Here is a 24,259-nt window from a genome sequence, read left to right on the forward strand (position 1 = left end):
GCACAAGGAGCTGTGTTGTTATGCTCATGGATGGAAGTGTAGAAGCTTTCTATAATTTTGTGATTACAACTCAGCCTGTTGTGGGCTTGAGTCCATGGGCTGTGCTATTTTCAAAGATTTTGTAGCGTGATCCTAGCCTTTCCATTTAGTTTGTGTCAAATATGCCTATTTGTCCTTTATATTTAGAACCTTGGAAATATGCTAACTTCAAAGCCTATTTCAAATGACTATTTTTTGTGAATTACTATATTTCTTGGTATAGCTGATCCTCTTTCAGAGCTTCTTTCTTGAATATCTTGTATTTTTTTTAACATTGTGAGCTAATTTTCAGGTACACTCTGCTAGCAAAATGATTTTTCTAAGAAATAAAATAAGATTCATTACTAAACTCAACCGTCTTCAATGAATGTCTTATTTTCTGGGGATGAATATGAAATTTCACACATGTCTCACAGGAGCCACAGTTGCCAGTACAATGCATTTTTAGTTTTATCTCTCTCCCTACTGTCCTTCCTTCTAAACTACTGCTATATGCTAAATTGATTTCCCCACTTCTCACATGTCTGTGTCTTTACATCTGCTTGTACCTCTATATAGCATGTTTTTTCCTCTTCATCTCACTAAATTCTTACTTGAAACTGTAGAAATTTTTCTTAGATGTCATGTTTATTTTCATAAAGCACGTATAGGCCTCTGTAGGCCTTAATAATTTCCCCTGTCTTTTGTTATTGTGATCATTACTATCAGAGCATCTTTCAGTCTGCTTTATTATTGCCCACTGACCTCCTCTTCTTCCTCTCCATTAACCTTCAGTTATCTTTGAGGTTGGGGACTCAGCCCATATGCCTAGTTTCTCATATATCTCTGGTGTTTATTATAAGTGCTTGGCACATAGTAGGTAATGGTTAGACCTTGGCTGAATGAATTGTTACATGAATGATTACTGCATGTAAGAGGTTAGAAAGAAGTTCAAAAGACAAATGCAATTCATTTGGATCAGTCTAAGAATGGCTGGCCTTGAGTATGTGTTAATACCCAGAGGGCAATGGGACTTAGGGGAGATGGAGGTTTAGGTTGACATTAGTGATGGTATGTATAGGAGAGGTGTGGACTTGAGTGAAATATTTTAGCATATTTGAGAGGTGAGAAATAACTGAGAAAGTGGTTTGTGGCAGCAACTCAGCAATAAAAAGAAACAGGAGAAATATAGTAGCACTTTACAATAAGAAATCACTGGACTTTATGACATTCATTTTAGTGAAAAAGGAAAAATAATCAGAAATAATTAATAACAATACCTGTATATGAGTTCTTGCTTAGATGTCCCCAAACACAGACTTTCACATGACTGATAGGAATATAAATTGTTCTGAACTTTCTATAAAGTCCTTGAACACTATTTCTCAAAAGCATTCAGATTCTAATATCATTTGACCCATTATTTCTATTTCTAGGAATGCATCCCAAGGAAATAATCAGAAGTGGGAATAAATATTTATGAACAAATATGTGCATTATTTATGAGAGCAAGAAACTGGAAACCACCTAAAATCCAGTACGATGAAAACAATTATGTAAATTGTGATATATATATATTCATGTGAAGGAAGAGGATGCAATCATTAACAATTATATTTATGTTTGTTAAGGATAATGAAAATGCTTATGATATAGCATTAAGTAAGGAAGGTAGATTATAAAATTATATTATCTCAATTATGTAGAGAGAAGTGCTTAGTACAAGGCTGAAAGAAAACATGTCTGAAATATTAATGATGGTTGCTTCTGGGTGTAGAGCAGAGGTGATTTTCTTCCCTGCTTTGCTGAGAATTCCTGTAATTTCTGGATATTTTCCTCTAAGTATTAGTTTGCTAACCCAGAGGGAATATTAAAATAATTTTAATAGAGTATTTTGGAAGTGAAGACAGTTTCACACCCAAATCGCAATACTATCTCCTCATAAAATCTCTCTAGATATTCTAAATTTAAAATAACTACCTTCTTGTATACTATTATTCATTTATTAATATGTTCCTCCAGCAGTCCCTTGTGTTTTACTCTATGCTTGAAATAGGCAACATAACATATTCTCTGCCCCAAAGACAGAGATATTATGGGACATCTAAGTATATAGTAAGTATATAATTAATAGAGTGATTATAAAAAAATGCACAAAATTCAATGAACTTACTTGTGCAGTGGTTTGAGACCACAGAGAAAGAAATGATTACTTAGCTTTCCTGAAGAAGTATCATTTTTAAGTTGACTGATACAAGTCAATGGTATTTGCCTTTTAAAGAAACAGAGGGAGATAGGAATTTGTAATCAGAGGTAACAGGAAAAAAGAAATTCCTGATAGGCTTCTAACAGAATGGAAGGTAGATTATTTTTCATACTTTTATTGGTGCCTTCTACTTTCACAACATATTGTAGTGCACAGTGAGAAAGATATACACGCACATAGCACTTGGTGGAGTCTCCCTCGACTTTTTCCCTACTCCCCTTTCCCATATAGGATATTGAGATTGACATTGGCATTCTCACAAAGGTACATAAAGTCAGTGGGAGTGACTCTTTCATTAATCCCCCACTCCTTCTCCTAGACAACCTTCCTTCCTCCATTGGAATTTCTCTTTAATTATCTAAAGTATCTCTTATATCCCTATTACTCCCTTGCTTCCATATATGAGAGAAAACATAAGACCTTTCACTTTTGGTGACTGGCTAATCTCAATATAATGTTCTCCAAGTCCATCCATTTTCCTGCAAATGATATAACTGTTCTTTATTGCTGAGCAAGATTCCATTGTATGGATATCCTATACTTTTGTAATTCATTCATCAACTGATTGACACCTAGGTTGATTCCATAATTTGGCTACTTATGGACTGTGCTGTTATAAACATGGATAAGAGCCAGGCCTAGTGGTGCATACTTGTAATCCCAGTACTTGGGAGACTGAGACAGGAGGATTGCAGATTCAAAGACAGTCTCAACAATTTAGCGAGGCCCTCCACAACCTAGTGAGGTTTATGTTTCCAAATAAGAAATAAAATTGGCCTGAGGGTTTAGTGCAGAGGTATAATGCCTCTGGGTTCAATCCCCGGTGCCACAAAATATAAGTAAATAAACATGGATATGCATGTATTACTATAATTTTCTGATTTCAGTACCTTTGGTAAGATATCTAAATGTTGATATCCAAGATATCTAAGGAAGATATCCAAGTGTAGCTTGATCCTATGGTGGGTCCGTTCCCAATTTTTTGAAGAATCTCCACACTGATCTCCTTAGCAGCTGCACTAATTTGCCATCCCACCCTGAGTGTAGAAGGGTTTCTATATTATGACATTATAACTGCTGAGAAATTAGTCTCATTAGATATATGAACTTGTCTGAGGTTCCACAGTGCTTGGATATTATAGTTTTACATTGCAGTAGGAACTCACTAATTGTCTGATTTAGTAGGGAAATTATATGACCCCTTTCTTAAGAGTTAATATGAGATTTCTCCTAAGCACAACCAGGGTGTGGAACATACTTTTGAAAGACTTGCTCAGCAAATGATGATGGTAGAAGAGGATTTTGCATTTCCTCATGGGCAGGTTGTGGACAGGAGGACTGAGATATCTTTATGGACTTTGGGAATTGGAAAGTAAAGTGCAGCTTTAGAACATAATTATCAATATTTTTAAAAATTTTGTATAGATAATTTTTTTTGTGGTACTAGGGATTCAACCCAGAGCTAGTCTACCATTGAGCTGTATGCCCAGCACAATTTTATTTCTTGTTTGGAAACAGGATTTTGCTAGTTTGATGGGTCTCACTATTGCTGAGTTTTTTCTTGAATGGGATCCTTCTGTCTCAGTCTCCCAAGCACAGGGGATGCAGGCATGCACCACCATGCCTGTCTGAGATTTTATATTTATAATAGTATCCACAGAATTGTAATGCCACAATCAGATTGTATTTTTTATTCTCACACCATACTGTATTTTATCTATGAAGTTTATTTGTACTTTATGCATAAAATGATCAAATTATTTTCCTTAAGATCAACTTTCTCCCCTGAGAAGTTATGTGATCTCCATTGAGAATGCATAGGTTAGAGACATTAAAAAAATTAATTGTGATAAAAATACTTATCATAAATATAATGTATACATTTTTATGTGTGTGATTTGTTCATGTTGTTGTGCAATTAATTTTTTTTTTTTTTTGGTGGTACTGGAAGTGGAACCCAGTGGCTTTCTACCTCCAGGCTATACTCACAGACCTATTTTATACTTTATTTGGAAACAGGGTCTCACTAAATTGCTGAGAGCCTCACTAAGTAGCTGAGGCTGGTTTTGAACCTGTGCAATCCTCCTGTCTCAGCCTCCCAAGTGCGGGGATTACAAGCAGGCACCAGCATTCCTGGCTGTTGTGCAACTAATTTAATAAATTCTTTTCACCTTGCAAAACTAAAACTCTGTAGCCATTAAACACCAGTTCCCTCTTTCCCCTGATTCTGACATTAGCAACCAGTACTTTATTTTCTTTCTCTGAGTCCAAAGTTACTCAAGGTACTTCAAATAAGTTAAATCATATGATACCTGTCATTTTTTTGACTAGCTTATTTCACTTGGTACAATGTCTTTAGGTTTCCTTCCTTCATTAATTGTAATATATGTTAGCATTTCCTTCCTTTTTAAGGCTGAGTAATATCCATTGTGTGTCTATAGCACATTTTTAAAAATTCTCTGCATCCATTGATGGACTCTGGGTTGCATCCACCTTTTGGATGTTGTCAGTAATATTTCTCTGAACTTGAGCGTACAAATATCTATTTGAGAATCTTACTTTCAATAACTTGGAGTTTATGAATATAAATATAAAATTTATTTTTGTAATGTTATTTTTAATATCTTTGGGATTTCCATTCTGTTTTATACAGTGCCTGTACCATTTCATATTATTACCAACAATAATAAGCATCCCAATTTCTCCACAATCCTTGCCAACACTTATTTTATTTACTTGTTTTTTTCTTTCATCATAGTTATCCTAATAAAAATAGAATGGTCTCTCATTATAGTTTTGATTTGGATTTTTTATAATTGGTGATATTGAGTTATTTTTGATGGTACTATGCATTGAAGCCAGGGGCATTCTGAGCTACACACCCGGCCCTTTTAAAAATTCTTATTTTGAAACATGATCTCAATAGGTTGCTGAGAGTCTTGCTAAGTTGCTGAGGATGCTTTTGAACCTGAAATCCTGCCCCCCATCTCAGCCTCTCAAGTACTAGAATTGCAGACATGTGCTAAGATACCTGGTGATATTGAATGTCTTTTTGTGTGCCTACTGGGTATTTAAATATCTTCTTTGAAGGAATGTCTACACAGGTATATTACCCATTTTTTATCAGATTATGTGGTTATTTGTAGTTTAATTATAAGAATTATTTATATTCTCTGGTCAAATTTCCCATGTCAGATATGCGATTTGTAAATATTCCTTTCTATTCTTTAAGTTTTCTTTTCACTTTGTGGACTGTGTTTTTTTGGGTTTTTGTTTCTAAAAATACACTTGGTGTTTAGTTTTTCCATGGCCTTTGGAATGCTTGTTCTACTTCTTCATCTGTGAACTAGGACACTGAAACCCAGATGGTGGTATTATGGGCCCAGGCAGACATTGAGATCCAACCCAGTGTCTGGGATTTGGGTCATAGTATCCTGAGAATATCTTAAATACAGAATACTATGGGTTTTGGCATCATTCATGGAAAGTAAATAATGTCAGCTCATTTAACCCACATAGAGAATAATAGAAAGTGTAATTCACATCATTAACCAGAGACAAGGAAGGAAGGCAAAAGCATCGGAAGATTAGAAGCAGAAGCACCTAGACTGAGAGCAGACAATCCTTTTGATTATCCCTTTCTCATATTCAATAATACTATTGGCTACTTCCTAACATAAAGCTCTTTCTACCTTGTCTACATAATCAAATTGTCACTCTTTCATCTTACTGGTGCTTGCTGGATGTACATCCAGAAAATTTATCTGAGGTCTCTAGAGATTTGGTCAGAATCAAGATTTGAAGGTGTGGTCTCTCGCAGCTCAAGTGGTATGCACAACTCTAGTCAAACTCCACTCAGAGAGATAATGCCTTTCTGGATGTGAGGAGATCTTAACTTCACTCTTAATTTATGTATCAACCCATCACTTTTTATGAAGATTAAAACTATTGTAATAGGAAGAAACCTCCTCTGATATTCCTATGGGAGAGAGGTAATGCAGTTAAATGTCTTTCTGATGCCATGACTATAGGATTAATGCTGTGTAATCTAGTTTGTTATCTGTCTGCCGAGTCTCCTTGTGTCTAGGATAAGTCAATAGAGCTTCACTTCTCTAATTGAAATCAGTGTGCTGATGGAGTCTTTCTGTGGAAATGAGAGGTGGCTGTCGTAATGCTGTAGGAGTTGAATTAATCCTCCAGGGGGGAGGCTGACCTGCTTACTCCAGCCAGAAACACTGGGCTTACTTTACTCCAGTGGAATATAGTCATGGGAAAGAGGTCAACGTGCCATTTAGCTAATCTTTCCTTGAACTGCCTTAAATTCACCTAACATGGTATAGTGAGATCCTTCCCTTTGAAAGTGCCATTTCTTATATCTTTCAACTTTCTATTTGAAAGTATTCTTAAATGATAAGATCAGTATGCCAGTCACATAATAAACTATTTGGGCCTTATATTTGTCACTCAAATGTTATATGTTGAAGTTGTACCCTTGATATTCAAAAGAAATTCTGTTCAGAGATTATAGGGAGAAATGCAGTTTAAATCCTTTTGTCCTTGATCTAGTTTCAGCCAATTAATGCATCAACAACCACTGGGAGGATAATTTACTACATGCATACCATGAGTCAGGCACTGTCCTAGCCATAGGTTTTAGTCAACTCTGCCTTTGCTGTGATTAAAATACCCAACCAGAAAACAAGAGGAGGAAAGGTTCATTTGGGTCCATGGTTTCAGACTTGTCAGTCTTAGGGCTGGATTTGAAGCATTAAAGGTGGTGGTGGCAACAGGGTTCATGTGGAGGGGAAGGCTGCTCTCATATCATGGAGGTGGGAAGCAGAGAGGGCACATATATAGACCCCAAGACAACAACCTGGGTAATTTACTTCCACTCACTCACCCTGCCAATGCGAGTTACCACACAATAAATTCATTTGAATGATTAATCCACCAATAGATTTATCTGCTGATGTGATTAGAACACTAATGATTCAATCATTTCACATTCTAACCTTTTTTTGCCTTGCCAATGCATGAGGGGGGCATTCTATATCCAAACCTTAAGACTGTGTTGCAAATATATCCACATTTCTCACTTTCAAGTCTTTTGAACTTGATGCTGTTAGTATTCTTTCTACATATATCTTTTTAAAAACAAGGAGTTTAAGAATCTTCTCATTTTCACTCAGCAAATGAGTCTCAGAAAAAAGCTCACAAAAAAGCTTCAAAGTGAGGTAATATAGTTCTATAGTGAGGTTGCCACATGTAATAAAAGATGCCTAAGTAAAACTTAAATTTTAGTGAAACTATTAAAATATATTTTAGTATACACATGTTCTCAATATTGTATGAGACATACAAATACTAAAAAAAAACTATCGTTTAGCTAAAATTCTACTTAACTGAGTAGTTTGTTTGGATTGTTGTTATTTTCTTTTTTTGGTAACACTGGCAGCTGTATCCATAGTATTTCTTTTTTGCTTTTCTTCAAATTTTTTTTAAAGATTTATTTAGGTACATTTAATATGATAGATATTCACTATCATAGAGGTCTTTTCCAGAAAGGCTTTCAGGGAGTACAAAGAAAACAGTAATAACAATATTCTTTAGATTTTTATCAAGGGGTCTAAGTGACATTTTCATTTACTGCTACACATTTCACTGGTGTTTGGATGTATCTAGCAATGTACAAGTTATTCCAGTTGAGGAGAACTTCTATCAGAATTCTAGTGCTAAGAACCTCATATTTGATAAGCCTGTCATCACATGTGATCTATGGGTTGTTGTAAACTCTAATGCCATAGCTTTTCTGGACAGAGGTAATAATCTTGGGTCCCACATTATTTTTGGAAAAGTATTACTTCCAATTCTTCAGGTTCTTTAATGTCATGCAACATAGTCAACCAGTGTGGCCACAAAGTCCAGCATGGTATTCTTCTAGTCTGAATTGGGCTCTGCTTGGAGGTATACCTAGGAACCATAGGCCCAAGCCATGCTTATCTCCTTGGAGAAGTGAGAGAGTATTTTGCAAAAGGGCACTCTGGAGGTCTGCAAAGTTTGTAGCATGATGGGGCTGAGGCTCATATGGGAAACTACAGTGCACCAATAAAAGCCCCCCCCCCAAAAAAAAGAAATGGGAAATTCTTTGGGAATAAGGGCAAAAGAAAATGGCAGAACAGGTGGTTAAGGGTGAAGTAATGAAAGCTGAGTACTGGTCTGAAAGGCAGAAGGTTGACTGGACCAATTTCAACTTCTTACCAGTGCATCAGCTTGGGCAATTTCATCTCTAAGAGGCTCAATTTTATTTTCTGTAAAATGGGAATATCACCACATGTATCACAGGGCTACTCCAAGTAGCCCTTGGGATCACTTGTGTAAATCACTAAAAGAATCACTGAGGTGAATTTGATATTATTCTTTTTTTAAAAAAGTAACTATTTGAGGTACCTAAAATATTTGTTTTTTTAAATTTTAGAATTGATGCTTGTACTTCTTAATAAGAGGATGGATTATTTATAGCTGGATTATTTTGCATCCAGGGAATTGCATGAATAGTTTTGGGGGAAAAATTTTGGGAAGCAAAGGAACAAACAAAATCTTGGTGCCATATGGTATTGCCCTAATGCAGTGTCACAAGGGGGTCTTAGGTGTGCAGGGATACCAGGTTCAAGGGCACTGGTTGAAGTGAATTTCAGAAACATCATTCCATACATAGGATGCTTATTGGTTACATACATTATTTCAGGCACTGTGTATGGGATGTCTACATTCTCCTTAAAATATTAACATAGTGTTATGGTCAGATGTAGAATGTTTCTTGAAGAGCTCAGGGCTAATATAGTTAATCTATGAGGGTTATAATCTCAAAAGTAGATAAATCCATATAGTGGATAAGGGTTAGAAATTGTAATGTATTTATCTGGATGCTAACTTAGGGCTAGGCCAGTGGGATGTGGCAGGAGAAGGTGGATTGTATTTGTATCTTTGAACACCCTCACTTGGTTGCTCTCTCTTGCTTCTCGTCTCTAGAATGTGAGAGCAGAGCCTCACTCTTTCACTCTCTCTGCTTTACATTACTATGCCCTGAAGTCTATGGTCCCTAGCCTCACATGGACTGAACTCAAAGTCTCCTCCCCCAACCAAAAAACCCCAAACAAAGGCAAAACCAAAAACCCATGAGCAAATAAATCTTCTTTCTTCTAAGTTGTGTGGTCAGTTGTCTTGGCTTATAACAGTGGGAATGTTCACCAAGACTGATAGGAAGATGCAGGCAAAAGCAGATATTAAAACAAAATGCACAAGCTGAGCATGGTGGCACACACTTGTAACCCCAGTACTTGGGAGGCTGAGACAGGAGGATCACAGGTTCAAGGCCAGGCTTAGCTACTTCGTGAGTCCCTCTGCAATTTAGCAAGACCTTTTTCCAAAATAAAGAATAAAATATAGAGCTGGGGGTATAGCTCAGAGGTAGAGGCCCCAGGGTTCAATCTCCAGTACTACAATAAAAAAAATACATAAAGCACACATGCACAAAAACACATGGTTAACTCATGATTTTCCCATATTCTTTCTAACATAAAGCCAGATCATGGAAAGTCTGATAGAATAATTATTGCTTTTGATATGTTTTTGCAAACCAATTGGGTTTTAAAAGTCTTTGTATTTGACAATCTGGTATTCCATTAAGGTGTAATGAATGGCTGACGAAATGTATCCATTGTGTCTAATTTGATGATATTTGGTAAATTTATAGAACAGTGCAATAATGACCATGCCCATTTTTAGAATATTTTCATTGTTCTAAAGTTCCATGGTACCCTTGGAGGTACCTCCCAGTGAAACCCCTAGCCAGACACTTATTTGGTTTTTGTCTCTAAAGATTTGCCTTGTTAGTCACTTTATAAAGATGAAATCATGTATATATGGTTTTTGTGTATTTAATATATTTTAATTAGAATACTTTTTTGGTGGTACTGAGGTTCCTGGAAGCCCTTCTACCTCCACACTACACTCCCAGACCTATTTTATACTTTTTATTTGGAAACAGGGTCTCTTAAGCCTGAGCAGCTGACTTCGAACCTGTGCAATCCTCCTGCCTCCGCCTCCCAAGTGCAGGGATTATAAGCGTGCACCACCACACCCAGCTTAGAATAATGTTTTTAAGATAATACATGCTATGAAATATATCAGCAATTTCTTTTAATTTCTGAATAATATTTAATTGTATGGTTTCACTACATTTTGTTGTTCATTCAGCAGTTGATGCATATTTGATTTTTTTTCAGCTTGGGCAGTATTATAGATAATACTGGGGATGGCATCGGCTTTTACTTCCATTGGGCAGATGGCTAGAAATAGAATTTATTGAGCTATGATTCACAGAACACAAAAATTATCCTTTAAAATATAAACCAAATGCATTTTAAGCTTAGATTTTAGAAAACTGCTCATTCCAAAGACAGTGTGCCCTTTGATATGCCCACCAATATTACATGGAAATTTCAGTTTCTCTACTTCACTTCCAACATTTGTTATTGTTGTGTTTTTGATCAAGCCATTTTGATAGACATATGAGAGTATTTTGTGATTTTAATTTTAATTTTCTATTGACCAATGATCTCTAGAATTCTTCCATTTACTAACTGTCCATTGTGTATTATTTTTTGTGAGATGTCTGCTTCATCTATTTTACTCTTTATAAAACTGTAATATCTTTCTAATTATTTTTAAGTCATAACTGTTTTCTACAGATTATATACAAATACACACACACACACACACACACACACACATATATATATATATATATATATATATATATATGATTTTAAAGATCTGTATCAATACAATATCTGGTAAAGTTGAAGACTATATATATATATATATATATATATATATATATATATATATATATATGATTTAACAATTCTACCTCTATATGCTATATGCCCAACAGAAATGTGTGAATATATGGATAAAAAGAAAGGGAGAAGAATATTTATATCTGAAATATTTGTGTTAGATCCAAAATTGGAGCAATGTGAAAAGCCATCCTTAATTGAGTAGATGGACATTTTTATATATTCATAAAATTGAATATATTCATAAAACTGTATGGGCATAGACTGTGTACATTATAGCTAAGGCAAGGATGTACACAACCTTACCAAAAAACATTAAATACAAGAAATTATATATTGAAGATATAAACTGCATAATCCAATTTAGATACAGTTCAAAGACAGTAAAAACTGGTTTATAATGTTAGAAATCCTGTAACTACTGTGTTTGCATAGGAAGCAGGAGTAGTGATTAGGGGTGGATGAGAACGAGGTGGATGGCTGGCACTGTTTTGTTTTCTTTCTCAAAGGCTGGCCATTTACTTTTATGACCTTAGATGCTCAATTTCATCATTCACACTATTCACATTGGTGAATGTAAATGCCATCTACCTGTTAGGTAAAGACCCCTTGGTGTTTCCCTCTGACTCTACGATCGCATCCAAGTGTCTGAATGTAAAGTGTGTTTCATTGCAGAGGATGAAATCATCTTTCCCAAAGAGGAGGAGCCATATTATCTTGATGCAGGAGTTTGGAACATATAACTTTATTAGCTCTCTTTACACTTGGGAATCTTGGTATAGAGAAACATTTTCTTCTCATGGGAGAGAGGTGAGGGAAAGGGAAATACAGCATTTTCCTATATAGCACTGGGAGATTAAGTCCCTCTAGGAGCTTCCCTCTTATATTTAGCTCAGCTTAAAGGGTTATAGCTTATTTTAGCCAGACTTGGGACTTCCCACAGCAATCTGAAAGATGGATGTCTTGGCTGCAATTATGCTCAGATATTCCAAGTGAAAGATAGTAATGAATTGTAGAGAGATGATACACGTCATCAGACTGAAGGCAGTATAGTTTGACTAGAAGTGATTTGGTCTTGTTTGGCACCTTGACAATATGAAGCTCTATATTACTATAAATCAGCACTTGTATTGAGCAGTCATATCTGAGTTTCAATTCTGCCCCTACAAGTTATTAGCTGTTTAACTTCCATGGTACTTGGCACATGGTAGGTATTTTGATATAAAGCCACTTAGTAGAATTGTCATTTAATCTCATTGTAGTTATGTATTAACTCTTCTTCACTGGTGAGAGAGACGTACATAAAATAGAATAGCATTGGTTGGTCTGAGTGCAGTGGTGTTTACAACTAATTGATCACAAGTTACAGATTTCTTTGTTGCTTCTTGACTCCCACTACTTCACTTGACAAGCCTTAAATAAATAAAAAAAAATAAAAAATAGAATAGAATAGCATTTATGGCAGAAATGACAAATGGTTGGATGAGGAGAGAAGAAAATATTTTGGGCATGTGTCATATTGCAGGAATTCTACTAAGAGCCCCACACAACAATCCCAAGATGTATGCACTATTTTCCTTATTTAAAATAGAAATAGTGAGGTTTAGAGAGATTAAACCACTCACTGGAGGTCTCATAGTAAGAAAAAAGAGGCTAGGATTTCTGATAACTAGATCTGCTAAGCCAACCCACCACTAGAGAGATAAGCAAAAAAAATCTACATTTTACATTCAGCTTTAGACTATTCTTTAAACCCTTTGTTCTTCAAGGTGTATAGGATAATTGATATTGTTTTAAGATGAAATATGTTTAAATGTACACTTTTCAAAAGTAGCTAATGTTTTTTAAAATTACCTGGCAAAGAATGACCAACTTTGAGCAGCAGAAACAATCATCTCCTGTGCTCAGCAATATTTCTACATGCAGAGGATGTTTGCTGAGCAGAAAGTGTCATCATTTAAAGATATAATCTTCATGGTATTTTTCTTTCTAAAAGTGACAAAAATTTCATGTGGTAATTAAGTTTATTTATTCCATGTGATAAATACAGATGAAAATATCAAATTTTAAAGTAGGGGAGCACTTTAAACTCTTTCATCTTGACATCTTGAAAAAATGTGATTCACAATTTTGAGATTGTTCTCTATCTAGTTCAGTGTGAGTTAGGTTACACTGCCCTTACTGAGCTGTAATCATACTGAACTGTGGTTTCATAAAGAACTTTATGTTGGATAAGATTCTTCATTACTATGATAAAAAACTATTTGCAAAAATCTCAGGATATAACATAGTCTTTGAGATCTTAAAGGCAAAGGATGAAGCTACAGAATAGTGAAATTCTTAATGCAAGAGGATTTGACTCAGGTAGAGCTTTATGTAGACAAGTCCCTTCCCCAAGGATAAGCTGTGCACCTCTTTCAGATCATTGTCATTTTCTTACAGCAATAGGCATTATCTGTCATAATTTTACTGTGACGCTGTGCTGCAAGCACTGCCAGCTTATATGGTTTATAGCAGCAAGAGTGGGCACAGGATCCCTAAGATTCAGCTATACGCTCCCAATTTAGGATTTAGAATTAGGATCTAAAGATAGTAGATTCTGCTGGTTACAAATGAGTAGCCTGTGAATGACGCATGTATAGAATGGCCATCTTTCACCCAATAGCGGATAAGTAGAGAAAACTATTCTAGAGAAAGAGAAAAGGAAGCATTTAGACAAAACTTGGGGTAGGAAATGATGTCACAGATATGAACTGAGGATCTTTGGGGCTTGATTTTTTTTAACTGGTTCCTGTCCCCAAGTTTTAAATATCTTCTGACTCTATTTTGCTTGAATTCCTTTTGATAAATTCCATTTTCATACTTCTTCTGCTAAAGTTAAATTATATAAATTTTTTTATTTTTCACTTTTAACCAAAAGAACCTTGATTGAAACTTTAGGCTGCTACCCACAGAGATGCCAGCAGAGATTATTGTTCCTGGGATGGACATGAGTTACACAGTTCTAGAAAGCAAAACTGAAAAGTTTAGTCTGCAGCTTCAAGGCATAAAAACTGAATGCTGTGAGTGCTGTGCATAGCTGAGGCTGAGCTTCAGGATAGGAAATCAAGCTGGGACACAAAGGAAAGGGTGACAGAGTTTTTCTAGAGTGGCATATTTCATCAGATGATTGTGAAGTCAGTGAACAGTAAACATGACAATGAATTTCTCCAAAGAAAGGATGGGATTGTTTAGTAGTTTTCAGAGTAGATTCAATCTAATTCTTTTGATTTCAATCTTATCTCTGCTTTTTCCTGGCTGGGTGACCTTGGATAAGTTAAACTCTCTGACTCAGTTCCTCTGATTTGCTAAACAAAATTGATATAGTTTCTACTTTTTTAGATCACTTTGTTAATGAAATAAATTAGTATATGTAAAGGGCTTTGAACTGCTCCTAGGGCTTGGCAAATACTGTTAAGTCTGTGGAAGTACTTGTTTCTATTGTGTTTACTTAAGGATCCTGTTGACCTTCACTGTCATTCAGACATTCCCATGATTGTCTTATAAATTACTATGGCATTCTGTGCTATCATTACAGAAGTACACAGTGTCATAAGTTTGCCTGGGAATTGTGTTTTGTGATATTAAAATATTAAAATAAAAAGCATTGAGCTTTATTACATTATTCCAGGAACTGGCATATATCCTTTAATTTAGGATTTTTCCAAGAGAACATTAGGAATGAGAATGGTTGGATAGCCTGATCCAGGTTTCAGAAGTGAGATATGGCAGAGCCTACTCAGATTTAAATGCGAGAATGATTGGCTTCATATTAGAAAACCCAGTTTAGTCTCAGTGTGTATCCATATATAAAGTCATGTAGCAAAATTTTATATGGATCCTTTTCTTTCCCAAAGTCAAAATAAATTAACCTGCAAGGAACCCCAAATACACCACACTTTGCACAGCTAGCTGCTCTTTTCTCTTCTTTATCTGGGGATGAACAATAAACATGCAGAATGCCAGGACTGTAAAATTCTGAGGAAATATGAGCATCATGGTAACACAATAGGATCCAGAAGGATCCAGAAGGGCTTGGTGCTCAAAATGCAAGGCAGATTTGGGAGCACTAAAGACTTTCCCAACCTCTTGCTGCACATGAAGAGCTTTTTATAATTGCTAGGAAAGCTTATTATTAAAGGAGCTGTAAAAATTAGAAGACATATAGCAACTATCTTCAGGATTCTCCAAAGCTGAACATTGTGTAACACTACAATATGTCTTGTAAAATATAACCCATTCATAATGGAAAACAATATTTGATATGGAAACACTGTGTATGATTTTATAGACATGAATTGATTAATTTTAGAACATTTTTCTTTACTCAGTGGTATCACAATCTTTGTGTTAAAATATAACCATATATACTTAAGGACGATTTGAGAAATGCACCACAGGCCCTTAGAATCTCTTATGTGGGAAGAACAGTACTCAGTCACCAACTGATTTCTAGTGGCTCAACTAGCCAACCTAGTAAAATAGTAAAACTAAGGAATATTTTTGTTTTTCATCATTTTTCTTATGTTACTCAGGATACTCAAAGTTGAAACAATACATCATTTAAAAAGACAGCTTCTATTCAGGTTCATATTTATTCATTGTTTTAGTCAGAATGCTCATCTCCATGACCCAAAATACCTGATGACCATACTTAGAGGAATGAAGATTTATTTGCTCATAGTTCTGGAGATTTTCATCCTTATTAAAATAGCTTACAAGCTGAAGCCAGGGTTGTTGGTCCTCATTGCATTATAGTGGGGAGCAGAGAGAAGGAGAGTGCTTGTTATCAGATCCTAGCAACAGGGGAGAGAGAAAAGCAAGAAGCTGTAGAAGCCACCCTAGGGAAACACTGTTCCCAGCCACACCCTCAGGAAACCAAGTCCCACCTCTAACATGGCTGCCTTGCCTACCACATGAGGCCTGGGTGATATTTTAAATTTTTATGGCCAGCAAAGTATTCATTTTTATTGCATGCATTCTAATTTTACATCATATTGGGGTACAGAATGTCAGAAAAATATATGCAAACAACTCTTGTCCTCTCCACCAACCCTCCCCCCAGTCTTTGAGATTTGAACAGGCCATTTTCTATACATGCATAGCATTCTTTCTACTATTGAATTCCATATAACTTTGTCCCTCCTTTCCCTTCTCTAATCCCCCTTAGTCATTCTCCTGGAGTTCCTGCTCACATATCCGATGTTACCCTTATTTCTTAATGGTTCTCTTGCTTCCACATATAAGACAACATACATCTGTCTACTCATTCTTTGAGACTGGCTGTACTCAGTAAAATATTCTGAAGTTCCTTCCATTTTCCTGCAAATTATGTGATTTTGTTATTTTTTTCTTGTTGAGTAAAATTCCATTTTGTGTATATACCAAAGTTTTGTGATCCATTCATCTGTTGGTGAATACCCAGGCTAGTTCCCTAATTTATTATAAATTATGCTGCTATAAACATTGATATGTAAGTATGATTATAATATTCTGATTTCATTTTCTTTGGGAAAATGCCCAGGAGTGCTATCACAGCATCATATGGTAGTTCTCTTTCCAATCTCCTGAGAAACTATTTTTTTTTTTTTAGTGGTACTGGGATTTCTGGAAACCCTTCTGCCTCCAGGCTACTCTCCCAGGCCTATTTATATACTTTTTTTATTTGGAAACAGGATCTCTTAAGCCAATGCGGCTGGCTTCGAACCTGCGCAATCCTCCTGTCTTTGCCTCCTAAGTGCGGGTATTACAAGCGTGCATTACCATGCCTGGCTTAAAACTTCTATTATTCACCTTTAATAAATAATTAATGAGTTCTTACTGTGTGTTGGAGGTGATACTAGGCACTGTTCATGAAGTTGTGTGCAAGGAGATGAGGAAATGAATATACCCAAAGTCTTGCTATGCCCTGGTCTTCAACCTCTAATGAGCCTAATGGTTTAAAAGTGCCAAGGACACCAGCCTCGTTCCTAGAAGTCTCTTCCTTTTCTAGGCTCTAAGTCAGCTTCTGTTTCTTCTTTAATGTGTTTGTTTCTATTACTGGGTGATAATCTCTCCTAGAAATAAATCATTATAGGGCAATTGACTCTTCCTTGATTCTTGCTTTATCTAAGAGAGAGTTATAAAGGACTTACGCTACAGAAAGTGTCTGGAGTTGGCCTTTGCCAGGACTGGAAGCCAGCAGCAAGCTCTCCATGTGGTGAGCTTTATTTAGTCTGGAAACCTTCTCCATCATGTACATATATTTGAAGGAGGTCGTTATCTCTTTTTGTGCCATATCTTAGTAAGTCTGCACTGTTATTAGCATGAAGGAAACTTTTGCACAGCTTCCTAAGTGAAACTCTGGGGTTGGCAGCACTGTCTAACTGGCCTGCAGCTGGATGGGAAATCTCCACTTCTATTCTTAAGGAGGGCTTTCTGGAACCTCTGTCATTCTTTCCTTTGTCCTGCTCACTTCTAACCTAACAGCTTAACAGTTCTTGCCAAAACTATCTCTTGCTCCCATTTCATAAGTATGTATTAAACACCTACTATAGGTCAGGCATGTTTCAAGGTATTTGAAGTATATTAGTAGAAAAATATAAACAAAGAACCCATTTATTCTTATGGTGAAAGATTCTACCAGATCATCTGAGTATCATTTTGTTTCAGTTAGAGTTCTCAGTGCTATAATCCAAATTACCTGACAACCACAACCTAGACAAAGAAAGATTTATTTGCTCACAACTGTGGAGATTTCAGAGGTTTTAATCCAGGTCATATATGGATATATCAAATAGAGCCAGAGTATAAGGGCAGAGGACAAGGCCACACCTCTAGTGACCTCCCTCCTCTAACTACATCCTACCTACCTAAGTTACCACTCATCAAGTCCATTACTTCATCAATGGATTTATCCACTGATGAGTTTATAACCCTCATAATTTAATTATATTATCTCTGATGTATATTAGCATATGAATTCTTCAGGGGACATTCTGTATCCAAACCATACATATTAAAAAGTTTCTTCAAAATGTCATACTATTTCTAACTACTTTTCATTTACTCTATGAGCCTTTTGGCTACCTGTCTCATAAACAATAATAACTGAAAGAATCCTCTAAGGAACTTTTCCTATAAGAAGTCACTCCTGACTGCCAGTCCCCAAACAAACCTAATACTTTTCCTTTTTTTTCTGTTCTCATAGCATAATTACATATTTATATGTTTTCCACTTTGGACAGTAAACTCTAAGTGGAAGAAATGGTAACTGCATTCTAGGTTTCTGGCTAAGCCAACTCGTAGTATAAGGGATTCAAGAAAGTGTTGCCTTGTAATATTCTTAGTTACGTTAACTTCATTTAGGAGTGCTTCAGAAAAATACTCATCACACTTGTATTCAGGGAGTATGTGAGAAATGTGGAAACTTGGCTAAACCCAACATCATTATAAGTCTATAAGAAACCCTCAGGGATTTGCATCTGTTAAACTTGAAACAAAAGAATAAGCAGCCAAAAACATAGAGGTAGGTGGTAATCTTCAAATATCCATGGAATGCATTCTTTAGTAGCCATTTGTCCCTATCCTTCCTGCACTAGATTACAAACTGTCTTTTTCCCATTAAGAATGTTCAGGACAATGTGTTATTCATCTCTGCAGTTTGAGCACCTAGAGTGGCACTGGCACTCATTGTGTACTTAATGAATAAATGGTACATTAGTCAAACAACAGGTTTAATAGATATTTATTAAACTGATCAGCTATTGAATGAAGTGACCGAATTACTACAATGCTTTATTATCTAGGCATGACCAAAAGCATTAAAAACTGCCATTGCATATGATATTCAATTATTTAAGCAAATTTCAGATGCCAAAGAAAATGAGCTGTCATAGAGGAAATATGCTTACCCCATGAAACACAAAATGAAAAGATTATGTTTCACTTTGTGTTTGAGAAAACGTTGACTGTGATGAGGAGACATGATTTTTGTTAGACTAAATCTTTCAATGTAAAAACAGAAAGTGTATTGTCCAATAAAATATTTTTAAAACTTAGTTTTGTATTACATGGAAAACCGGCCACAGTGAAATATAATTTTTACTAACCAAGTCAGTGCATCTGACAAATATTTACTGAGCATCCATAAATTAGCTCATGTGATATAAAGATGAATAAACAATCCTCTCCTTCCTTGGGGAGTTCTGGAATAATGTGGTTGGCCCTGGGGTGGGGTATAGATTAATTTAGGGACAAGAGAAGAAGTGATTGATAGAACTAGTTTTTAGTTTCAAAGCGTATGTAACTAGGATGTATCACTAAGGCCTGGGGCTTTCTGATAATCAAAGAGATTAACTACAAAGAAGAAACAGGTAACACACACCAGAACCAGAGAAACAAGATTTTCCATCCAACAGACAACTAAGATTGGTTATCTTTGGAGATTCACTATTTATGTTAGTCTTTTACCTATTTCTAAATTGTATTGTTTGCTTTTATTGTTGATAATTTTTAGGATTTCTAGTTGGAATATTAATATACCTTCAGATATAGCATTTGGAAATATGTCTACTTTTGTAGACATACATGCACACATTGCCCAGTTAGCCCCTACCCAATCCCCACCCCGTTCCCACCCCATCCCTCTTCCCCATGCTTGGCTTAGTGGTTGACATCTAGTATTATAGTAATATATCCAAAATTAACAATGACAATCTCACATGACAGTTTCATTTGTCTGATACCAAGCTTTTGATGACTTAAAGATAACACTTCAATATTTATTTTTGCTTTCTTTCTTACCAGAGAATATTTTTTCTTTTTTTTCATTTTTTAGGTGAAACTATCATACATTTATTTATTTATTTTTCAGAAAAAAATCTATCCTAATATGGAATATGGACTCTAGATACAAAAAACGATCTCGGAAAAAAAAAAAAACAAACAAAGCTAGAAGATGTGTATTTTCTGATTTCAAACCTTATAAAGCTACAATAATTGAAACAGTGTAGTACTGTTCTAAAGGCAGATATATAAACCATTGGAGTTAAATAAAAGCTTAGAGATAAATTCTTCCATATATTGTCAAGTTATTTTTGACAAGGTTTCCACGAATATTTGGTGGAGGAAATACTAATCTTTTAACTAAATATTGTTGAAAATAATAATTACATGAAAAAGAATAAAATTGGAGCCTTACCTAACACCATATACAAATATTAACTCAAAATAGATAAAAGACCTAAATATAAATCTTAAGACTATAAAGTTTTAGAAGACAATCTGGGTCATAAAACCTCACAACATTGAAATTGGCAGTGATTTCTTGGATATGATTTCAATGGAACAGGCAACAGAAGGGTAAACAAATTCCCTAAAAAAATATTGTAATCCAAAGACAATGTAAACAGTTAAAAGTTACTGATAGAATGGGATAAAATATTTCCAAATGCTATATCTGAAGGTATATTAATATTCCAACAAGAAATCCTAAAAATTAGCAACAATACAAGCAAACAATACAATTTAGAAATAGGTAAAAGACTAACATAAATTGTGAATATCCAAAGATAACCAACCTTAGTTGTCTGTTGGATGGAAAATCTTGTTTCTCTGGTTCTGGTGTGTGTTACCTATTTCTTCTTTGTAGTTAATCTCTGAGTATTTTCTCTAGCGCTGGTTTTGAAGACATAAATTCCTTCAGTTTCTGTTTGTCGTGGAAGCTTCTTATTTCCCCATCTAATTTGATAGAAAGTTTTCTGGGTAGGAAATTTTTGGCTGGAAGTTGTTTTCTTTCAGAGTTTGGAATATGTTACTCCAAGCCCTTCTGGCTCTCATGACTTGGTTTGGGAATTCTGGAGTGATTCTAATTGGCTTGCCCCTGAATGTCACTTGGCTCTTTGTTTTTGTTGCCTTTAAGATGCTCCCCCTAATATGCAAAAGCTAGGGAGAAAGGGGGTCATAGAAGGAACTCTAAACAAAGAAGGAGAAACCATAGATGAGCAAATAAGGAGGCCTAACTGGGAGTGACAGGATGGAGGGAAGAGGGATGTTTCCTAATGTACATGATGTTCATTCATGAACATGTCCACCTCAATCAGTAAGCCAAGCATGAGAAGAAGGGAGGGGGGAAGAAATGGGGTGAGAATCGGGGAAGGGCTAAATGAGTGATGTGTGCATGTATGCCTCTACCATCTTGTACTCCATTAAGATGTATGACTACAATGCACCAATAAAAAATTTAAAAAAGAAAAAAAAAAGATTCTCTGCTTGGCTTCCACATTGGTCATTTTGACAATTATGTGGTGTGGGGATCCTCTTCTCTGATCCTGTCTAAAGGGAGTTCTATATGTTTCCTGGACCTGTGTATCGACCTCTTGCTCTATTTTTGGAAAATTTTCTGCTATTACTTCCTTGAAGAGATTGTTGATCCCTTTGGTTTCACCTTCTTTTCCCTCCTCTATTCCAATTATTCTTAGTTTAGCTCTCTTAAAATGGGCCCATATTTCTTCAATGTCAGATTCCTGCTGTCAGATTTTTTTTTCTAAATTAGAAACTATGCTTTCATTTTTGGGGTGATCATCTTCTAGGAGCGAAATTCTATTAACCATGTGGTCTAATCAGTTGTTTATACTTTGAATTGAGGACTTTACTTCATTAATTGCATCCTTTATCTCTTTTTGACTCTCTCTGAATTCTTTTCAAAACACCTCTATTATTTCTACAGTTATTTTCCTGATTTGATCTTCTAGAAATCTCTGAATTTCTGTTTTATCGGGTTCTGATGTTGTGGGGTTGTGGGCATTCATTGCTCCATTGTTATTCCTCTTTCCAATGGTTTCAGAAGTTTGTGCCTTCTCTGGGTTCTTCCCTGGGTCACTGTGACTTCACTTAAGGCGCTCTGGATCTCGAGTCTGTAATATCTCAGTCACCACTACTCCTTTACTGGGTTGTATTGCAAAGCTCAGACCCAGGGAGTCAATCAAGGCTGCTTTAGACTATGGGAGGGTGGCAGGTTGGGCGTTCTCCTACTGGGAGTATTGACTATGGTGTGATATCTCTGCCACCGCCACTCCCCCAGTGGGTCAAGTCCCTGTGAGTGCAGTAGTGGGATTTCTCCTCTAGGGGCCGCAATTTGACTCACTGTTGTTGAGTGCACTGATGGAGCTGTAGTGGACTTGGTGAATTTGTTACTGCTGCTGCCATTGGCAATATGGCACCAGTGTTACTCTCTCAGCCGTGAGGCTGGCGTATTTCTTCTCTGTTTTTGAGCTTCTCTCTGAATCCCTGCAGGGTGTGTTAAGCCCAGCCCCTGGTAGCTTTAGATGCTCCCTGCGCCAAAAAATCTGCTGAATTCTACCCAGCTGATCCGTAGCCACTCACCTCATCTCACTGTCCACCACTTGTCTCTGGAGCCTGGTGGCTGTTGAGTGCATTGCTCTGGTGCTGTCCAGTGAGCTCGCTGCTGCTGTCAGCAGTATGGCACTGCTGCCGCATCCTCGTCCGTGAGGCCTTGTATCTCTTCTCTAGCTCTGAGCTCTGTTCTAAGACCCCCTCCTCTCTGGGGCCTGGTGCTGCAAGGGAAGATGGTGCTGTGCCACTCCATGCCGTGGCTCCGGCCACAGCACTGTGGTCTGGTTTCTTTCTGGTGTCTAATTTTTCCAGCTCTCTTTTTCTCTGTCCCTTGTATTTACATTTTTTGTTTCTCTGCTGATGGTGTTTTCTGGCTATGAAAGGCGCTGATTTTGTGGTAATAGAGATTGGTTGTTAGCGGGGCTTGTAAGCCCTGCTTTTCTCTGTCGCCATCTTCCTGAACTATATTTTAAAACTATTAGCTTTTTCAGAAAGGTTGGCTATTTCAGACAGAGGAATTGAAATCCTAAAAGGGAGCAAGACTGTGATGGACTCTAGTATGTGATTTTCCCATAGTTTGGCTGGATAACATGTTGGGACAGGTATATACAAGAGTGGAACTAAGGAGAAGAGTCAGATGGGCACCAAATAAGAAGGATGCATATTCATTTCACATATGCATTCATTCAAAGGTGCCCGTGAATGGAATAGTGACTCAGAGAAACAGTCCAACAGTTTATTATATAGTTAAAAATAAACTTACAGTCTGATCTACTCCCAAGTACTTACCCTAGAGACATGAATACTTATGTTCATACATAACTCTACACATGAATATTTATAGCAGCTGTATTTTTAATCAGCCCAAACTATAAGCAACCCAAATGTTCTTCCAGAGATGAACAGATCAACTGTGGTGTATCTTTACATTGAAATGCTATTCATAAATAAAAAGTCATGAAATATTGATAAAAAGAACCTTTTGAATGAATTCCACAGGTGTGTGAGAGAAGCCAATCTCCAAAAGTTATATGCTGTGTGATTCTGTGTATATGTTATTATAAAAAATAAACAAAAACTAATAACAACCTTTAATCATAGAAAGTTAATTGGCTGCTAGGTATTAGGAATGAAGAATGGTGGTGAATTATAAGGCACATCCTGAGAGTTTTGAGGCTGATAAAGCAGTTTGATATGCAGGTTGCCGTGGTGATTACAGGAATCTATACAATGCTTTAAAATGCATAGAATTACATTTGCACAAAATGTTAATTTTACTCTATGATCATTTAAAAGCTAAAATTTTAAAAATGCAATGAATGAGAATTAAATGCAGCCACTAAAAGGGCTCTTTTTACATTTTAAATTCCATAGTTGTAGTCATTTTGATTCCTTCAACACACAGCATCCTGGACATTAATTCCACTAAGTACTGGGAACATTCTTCTAGTTGCCAAAAATATTCCACTTCTACTTTATGATGGTTCATTTAGGTTATTCACATTTTGTGCCTTTAAAAATGATACAACTTGTATCTTGTACATCTAATTTATAAATTTGTGGGATTTAAGCAACCTGTTTTTAAAAATGTAGGGAGTACAAGTGTGTTCTGTTTTGGTGGGAAGTGTTAGATTTGGGATATGCACTACTATGTGCTCAAACTGTATGAAGATTTGTAGGTAATTGGCCTGGCAATGAGTTCAGAATTTCCCCTTAGTTTTCTTTTGGCAGTAGTATAGAA

This window comes from Muscardinus avellanarius (genome assembly GCF_963383645.1).
Source record: "Muscardinus avellanarius genome assembly, chromosome: 4".
Classification (NCBI taxonomy): domain Eukaryota; kingdom Metazoa; phylum Chordata; class Mammalia; order Rodentia; family Gliridae; genus Muscardinus; species Muscardinus avellanarius.